We start from the raw sequence: 8,597 nt of genomic DNA on the forward strand, positions 1-8,597 counted from the left end.
AAATTTCTAGTTTTTGCTTGAGGTCTAGCATAACGTGTTTCCTTTTAGAAGACATTATTTCGAACTGTAAGGAAAGCTACAATTTCAAATACAGTATATAAAGCATTGTTGCGCACGATAATTCACCGTGCACGTGTTTTTGGATGTGCGCCAGGTTACTGAGAGGCCGGATTAGCGAGAGACTAGCGTATGTGCTACGTCAACGTGGATTCGACGAAATTGTATGCCCAAGTCTGCTTAGAGGTTGTTTAGCGTATTCAGTGCGAAATTGACGCTGGACACTTTGTTTCACGAAATCAGAACACTCCGAGAGCATGCTCCACACCAGTGAAAGTAGCCACTTTAAATGTGCAATGCGTTGGCGCTCCTGGTGGCGGAAGGGGGTACTGATGCACTACGTGAGGTGGTTTGCTACAAAACGACGCGTCTACCGATTGTGAAAGTTACCACAATAAAATTCTATACCATTCAACATTTGTAAAGTCTTCATTTTTTTCTGTTTTCCGTCTTTCCCTTCATTGCTATAAATACACTAATTGAAGGCATAAATACTTGTTTTGTAAATGGAACTGCCTTTTCCTGCTGCCACTTAATTTATTTTCCCCAGTTGCGTTTCGCCTTTTTCGTATTCTAAAGCATCCTCAGTGGGATGGTTTGTGTTTCCTCTCAACAGGTCTGGAGGTCGCACTACCACTTTATTTCCGACTTACTTGTTAACCACGGTTAGCGAGTGGTTGAAACATGGCGAACAGTGTGAAAAATGTCGAAACTCAAAATTGTGCCTACATGCCGGTAAAAAGTGGTAGTGCGACCCCCACACCAGTTGAGAGAAAACACAGATCAGAGCAAATGAGCGCACTGATGATGCTTTTAAACATGAAAAAGGCGAAACGCGTCTGGGAAAAATAAATTAAGTGGCAGCAGGAAAAGGCGGTTTCATTTACAAAACAAATATTTCTGTACTTCCAGCGGAGGAGGGCCACGCAAACAACTGAAGGCTGTTTGTTTACTGCCATACGCATTTTTCTTCTTTTATTTGGGATGCATCTTCAGTGGCCTGTAATGTATGTTTCTTTTTATACATACAATAAACTTATTATGTGGTAGATCAGGGCTTCCCAACTTGTGGTCTGCGGACCCCTTAGGGGTCCACCGGCTCTTTCTAGGGAATCCGCGGCCACCTTTCACCCAATCGTGTAAAATAATGAGTAAATTTATTGAATAAAAATGTGAAAATCAAATTCATCACTTTTTTCGTGCGAAAAACGTGTACTTTTTTTACTTCATGTCGTATTCCTAAGCAGCCTTTGCGGTTCCTAAGTGAGACCGCATACACAGTTTAGTGCCGGAGAACGCGGCTTCTCTGATCGACTGTTTGTGAGCCAGGCCACGGCGCTAGACGCGCTGAAACCTTATGCGCATGCGCAGAACGAGCTTTCTCGACCAATCACAGCGCTAGCTGGCACGTATGCGGCCCCAGGCATCGTTAAATGTTAAACTTGCTTTGTCAGTGCACTACCTATTTCATGACTCGATTTTTGACCTTCAAGTTGTTTTCATTCATCTCTAAACCAAAGACTATTGATACTTTCGGGTGGGGGGAGGGGGGGGGGGTCATTGCGAACATGACACTTGCACTAAGAACCTTTCAGTTCCCATGGCTTTCGCTCTGAAATTTAAAGTTACTGTGCTCTTGACTGACTAGGGTTCCGCCATGGATTTTCGACTGAAGTAAGGGTCCGCTAGCTGAAAATGTTGGGAAGCCCTGTGGTAGATTGTAACAATACGTTTATTGTATGTATAAAGAGAAACATGTATTACAGGCCACTGAAGTTTGAAGATGCTTCGCAAATAAAAGAAGGGAAACGCGCATGGCAATAAACAAATAGCCTTCAATTAGTTGCACAGACGGACCATAACCACCACGAATTGTAAAAGTCCTTTTTGACTGACCCTGTAATATACCATAACGTACCAGTGAACAACAATATGCAAAGTTAACTTACCGACTTTCACGAGGCAACTCGAAACCGTAAGTTACCGAGCGAGGTGGCGCACTGGTCAGCACACTTGATTCGCTTTCTTAAGGAGAACGGTTTAAACCTGCCTTCGGCCATTTTGAGTTAGGTTTTCGAGATTCCCCTAAATCGCGCCAGGAAAATGCCGGGACGGTTCCTTTGAAAGGGCACAGCCGATTTCATTCCGCATCTTTCCGTAATCTGACGGGACCGATATCGATCAGTGAAACAGTAAGTTAAACATGTTGTTGAATGTTAACAAGGGGATTGCGCCTGCTCGTCATCACTGATTTGGTCCAGACTCATCGTGTATGCAGGGCTTGGCGAGATATGAGAGTGACAGAACTGAGGGCCACAGGTGATCAACAGTTTAGGGGGAGGGCAAAAAGAGTTGGGCTCGACTCAGCCACTTCAGGTGGCAGGAGCAGCTGCTGCAGCCGGAAGGGTCACGGAATCACGTGCCTGTGTGCACACTTCCGAACTTTAATTTTTTCGTTACTTACGTTGCAAATAAACCGAAATGATTGTTAATTTACATTATTTATTACTACACTACTGGCCATTAAAATTGCTACACCAAGAAGAAATGCAGATGATAAATGGGTGTTCATTGGACAAATGTACTACACTAGAACTGACATGTGATTACATTTATAACACATTTGGGTGCATAGATCCTGAGAAATCAATACCCAGAACGACAACCCCTGGCCCTAATAACGGCCTTGATACGCCTGGGCATTGAGTCGAACAGAGCTTGGATGGCGTGTACGGGTACAGCTGCCCATGCAGCTTCAGCACGATACCACAGTTCATCAAGAGGAGAGACTGGCGTGTATGACGAGCCAGTTGCTCGGCCACCATTGACCGGACGTATCCAATTGGTGAGAGATCTGGAGAATGTGCTGGCCAGGGCAGCAGCCGAACATTTTCTGTATCCAAAAAGGCCCGTACAGGACCTGCAACATGCGGTCGTGCATTATCCTGCTGGAATGTAGGGTTTCGCAGGGATCGAATTAAGGATAGAGCCACGGGTCGTAACACATCTGAAATGTAACGTCCCCTGCTCAAAGTGCAGTCAATGCGAACAAGAGGCGATCGAGACGTAACCAATGGCACCTCATACCATCACGTCAGGTGATACGCCAGTATGGCGATGACGAATACACGATTCCAATGTGCGTTCAGAGCGATGTCGCCAAACACGGATGCGACCATCATGATGCTGTAAACAGGACCTGGATTCATCCCCCATTCGTGCACCCAGGATCGTCGTTGAGTACACCGTCGCAGGCGCTCCTGTCTGTGATGCGGCGTCAAGGGTAACCGCAGACGTGGTCTCCGAGCTGATAGTCCATGCTGCTGCAAACATCATCGAACTGTTCGTGCAGATGGTGGTTGTCTTGCAAACGTCCCCATCTCTTGACGCAGGGATCGAGACGTGGCTGCACGATCTGTTACAGCCGTGTGGATAACAAGCCTGTCATGTCCGCTGCTAGTGATACGGGGCCGTTGGGATCCAGCACGGCGTTCCGCATTACCCTCCTGAGCCCACCGATTCCATATTCTGCTAACAGTCATTGGATCTCGACCAACGCGAAAAGCAATGTCGCGATACGATAATCCGCAATGGCGATAGGCTACAATTCGACCTTTACCAATGTCGGAAACGTGATGGTACGCATTTCTCCTCCTTACCCGAGGCATCACAACAACGCTTCACCAGGCAACGCCGGTCAATTGCTGCTTGTGCGTGAGAAATCGGTTGGAAACTTTCCTCGTGTCAGCACGTTGTAGGTGTCGCCACCGGCGCCAGCCTTGTGTGAATGCTCTGTAAAGCTAATCTTTTTCATATCACAGCATCTTCTTCCTGTCGGTTAAATTTCGCGTCTTTAGCACGTCATCTTCGTGGTGTAGCAATTTTAATGGCCAGTAGTGTATATTCATAAAACACATGAAGAAACAAAGAAGAAAATTTGGAACTGGAAACAAGTTCCACGGAGGGACTCTGTGTGCAGTGTTGGACTCTAGAAATAACACTTTAGGAAGGGACTGGAATTAATGCATACAGGACTTCCTATTCCGTTTGTTTCATTTTGACCTGCGAGCAGTCCTCGGCTGCCGTATGCGAGCAATAGTTTCTCCACGGAGATAAAATCGGCCGCTGGGGAGGCCAGTGACTAGTTACGGCTGCGGGGCTCGTCCGCTTGCACGCTCTTCTTTCGGTTCATTCGCAGTGTAAGTAACGCAAAAATTAAAAATAAACAAGTATTCTGCAGAAGGACCGGTCCCCACGATCTCGGGATCACAGTTCCGCCACCGCCTGGGCCCGCACTAACGTAACGGCTCGCGTTTCGCCCAACCCACGCCAAAAATGCTGTCTTTCCCTCAGCAATTGGCCATTTGTAGCTGACATTTCTCTTGATTTCTGCGTATACCACAAATTCGGACGAAATCGGCGATGACGAGTTGGCGCGGTCCCATTGTAAGACCGCTGTGCAACGAGAGTGGCGGCACGTTGTGGGGAGGAGGGTCTAGGTTACAACTTTCCTGCACACACAGTTCTGCCGCGGTACAAGAACAACAGGTGCTCCCCGGTGGGCGAGCGAAGTCGCGCGACAGCTGGAAGCGTACTCCGGGGCAGTGCGGTTCTGGCGGGCAAAACGTCTGCAGAGCACGCGGATTCCAGCCGTGCTGGAACTGTGCCAGCGATTCGGCTGCAGACGACAATGTGCGAACAATCGGCGGCCGATTGGCAGCAATCGCAGATTTTCTGTCAGTGACGACGTTCGCACAAAGGGTGACCAGAGGTCCGGATTAATCCGGACATGTCCTCCTTTTTAGATGTTTGTCCGGGGTCCGGGCGGATTTTTACAGCGTCCGGCTTTTTCGCAAAGTTCAGCGTAATACAGTTAAATCTACAACTCGTCCCGTTCTATTGCTCTTTTCTTAAATACTTTAACTCTTGGCACAACCTTCGTGATAAACACGCACCAAGGCGGTGTTAGTAGGTGGCACCAGGATCGTCGATGTTATCGTTGCTCGACCTATAAGCGAATGCAAATATCGATTATTTAAAATTTTCGTCTCGCATCTTCGCTTGGCTTCCTGTGGTGCACGTGTGATTTGTGAGTGTAATGTTTAACCCACTGAGTTACGTAAAATATTTGGCTACGCCTAAACGAAAGTGTACATTTTCTGATTGCCTTTCCTGCAAATATCCTGCTTTCAAAAAAGGGAGAAATGAATTTGAAGCGGAATGTAAGATATGTGGAGCTGGAACGTACGACTCAGTGGCCAATAAAGTCAAGAAATAACTCGACAGATTAACTGTCACGGTTTTATTTCATGCATAATTTAGGACTTTATCTTGTAGTAAAAAAACGGGCAAAGATTTTTTTGTGAAAGTAAGTCAGATGAGTGTCACTTAGAGTTGCTGAATACTTTTTCAGTATTTCAGGACATAATTCCAAAAGAATATCTTCTCTAATTACCACATTGTGGACTGATGAGTGGAATAGATTAAACCTTGATGGTCCAATATAATTTCAAAGAATCTTTGTGTGTGCCGTCTTACAATTATCTGTTAAGTAAGCCTAAAATTCTGCAAAAAATTGCTTCCCTCGAGAAGTATCAATAATTGTTACGGAATGTATGTATGTAATGTCTATAAATAATAAAGTCATTTATTAAAATTGAACGTATGTTTTATGGGGAATACTGCAGATGAGAATACCACCCGTCAGCTTTGGCCAAGTCACATGTAAGTAGCCAATCAGGAGTGGCGTTTAAGTTACGTTGTGCAAGACGCGACAGTTGGCTGCGACTGCGACGCTGCCCCCTCCTCTTTCCCCACCCTGGCAGACGGCGACACGGCCGCAACACGACTGGAGTCGTCGCCGTTTCCCAAGCTCCGGTCGGCGGCGGCGGATTCAAATACATAAGAAAAATAAGAATTCCGATTTTCTTGCTGTAAAAAATACTGTATGTTAATGCAACAATGTTACATCGGCTCCCAGAGTTAGTTTTTCGATATAGATTCTCCTTTTACTTTAAAAAATTGAAAAGTATCTCTTCCGGTTTTGCGTGTTTTTTTTCGCTGTATATTACTTCTCAATCAATTGTGAGGAAAGTAAAAGGCACAAAAAATTGATGTTTGCGTATCTTACAGTTTCACATCACAGCTTGATAATGAGGTGTCTATTTTTCCGATATTCGTCACAGTTATCCCGATACTTAATTTACAAGTAACCTACTGCATAAAATTTGAATTGTGTACAGTGAAAAATGTGGTCGCTGGCTACTTTACGTATGGTTCACGTTAGGTCATACATCGTTGCCGATGAAAAGAAGCTAACATATCGAAATTATTTTTTAAGTTGAGATCAGATTAATATCGATCTCCGTTTCCGAGATTTGGGCTCATATATCTCCGGGAGCGTCGCGACTAGCCGCCAGTTCTGTCGACGCGCAACGAGAATCGTGTGGTCATCACACGATAGAGAATGCATTTGTTTTGTTTCGCTGACACATTTGGACCTAATGAAACCATTTTATGTCATATTCCTCCGGTATGAGTTACTAATATTTCTCCATATGCTCTTGACAATTTCATTTAAAATGCCACGAAACGTAGGTTTCTTAAAGCCAAGTGATCAAGCAGAACCCATTTTCTTGGTTTTGCTGAGGCATCTGAACCTGTTCCAAGCTTTCTTTCTCGTTTATTTCTCTGATACGAGTCCCGAATATTCCTCCATCTGTTTTTGCACATTTCACCTAAAATTCCAATGAAAGATAAGTTTATTAATAATAAGCGCACGCTAGCTTCATTGCATTGTTTCAAGTTCTTGACAACAAGATAGGGTTACACCTTAAACATCTCTAGAATTTTGATTCTGAACGTCTACAGTATACACTGGCAGAAATGTGGAAGAAATAATGTCCATGCTTGTTCACAAAATTTCCCCAAATTATACTTGTCAGTTTCTCCCATGCAGAAACTTTTTAAACAAGCTAAGGCAACTTTCATAGCCGACTGAATCTTTATTCCCATCGAAATGAAGTTCCATATTCTTGTATTCTGACAGTATACATCGTTATGGATGACATCAACATTTAATCTTGCCAAGCTGCACTCAAAAGATGACTCCAGGATTTACAAAAGACGAATTTAAATTGTGAACTGTCAGACCAGAAGGGCCTTGTAAAACAGTAGTGCACTTTTGGCACAAGTTTTGTGAGCACCATCTTCTACCAATGAATTGAAGTGAATGTGACTGCGCAATCTGTTGAGAAACGCCTTCCTCAAAAACGAACATCTATTGATTACAGAAAGCTGTACAACAATCTGGTGGTGGTTTTTCACAACTAGAAGGTATCATCAAGACACCAATCTACCGTTTACTTTCAAAGTGAAGGTATTGTAAAATGTAACTTTCTCGTTGTACTTTAGATTGTTCATTTTATAATGTATTTGCCGTTTTCAATTTTTATCGTCTCAAGTTCATTTTCATCATTCTAATTCTACATCTGCATGGATTATACTGATTTTCATAACAGGCCTGAAAAATTTGCATTAATGAGAAAATATTATATATTTCACTCACCTGCCAGTTTCAACTGTGCACCAATTTCTTCCCAAATTCTGTCTCTGAACATAGTGTCTCTATATTTAGGGTTCTTCAAATCGTAAAGGCAAGGCTGTTGCGAGACCAGTTCACAGAGCATCACATCCTGTGAGTGGCTCATTTCAGTTTTCCTTGACTGGCTCGACATCTTTCTCGCACCCGTACGTCTTTGTGTCGTGCGACTTCCGTCGCAACACTGCTCACTGGTGCAGTGCTGCGACAGCTGCCGCAACAGTCGCGCGTCGCATCCCAAACTCGAACTGCGCATGCGCCAGCGGACAACTTCTGACGTCACGTAGCGACCCGTCGCAGTCGCTAGTGTGCGTCGCGTCTTGGACAACGTACCTTTAGGCAGCCGTCTTTGTTAAATCTTAAGACTACGCGTATATATAAAAACAATTGATACCACACTGACACCACAACCAATTTTTTAATTTAAAATAAAGAAAAATATTCCTCTGGGAATCACCACCTGACCACCAGTAACAATTAACGACTAGTTATACTGGTAATTCTCGGCAGTCACGTGACTTGCCCAAAGCTGACGGTGGTATCCTTATCTGCAGTTGACCCGTTCGATTGGTTGGTTGTTTGGGGAAGGAGACCAGACAGCGTGGTCATCGGTCTCATCGGATTAGGGAAGGATGTCGGCCGTGCCCTTTCAGAGGAACCATCCCGGCATTCGCCTGGAGTGATTTAGGGAAATCACGACCCGTTCGATGTGTCCTCTTTTTTCTTCCTTTGTCCTCCGTTTTGAAGCTGTTTGTCCTTCTTTTTAAACAACTGCATCTGGTCACGCTATTCACACAGAGGTTGTGGAATGGCTCCGTGACCGAAGAGCTCGGTGCTGACCGATTGGTAGAACGTTCCGATTGGTGTTGGCAAAGACTTAGGAGACCGTGTTGGAAAATAGTGTCACGTATCTGTATCAATATGAAGTGAAGGGAAGCAT

The sequence above is a fragment of the Schistocerca americana genome, chromosome 10 (assembly GCF_021461395.2).
Source record: "Schistocerca americana isolate TAMUIC-IGC-003095 chromosome 10, iqSchAmer2.1, whole genome shotgun sequence".
NCBI lineage: Eukaryota > Metazoa > Arthropoda > Insecta > Orthoptera > Acrididae > Schistocerca > Schistocerca americana.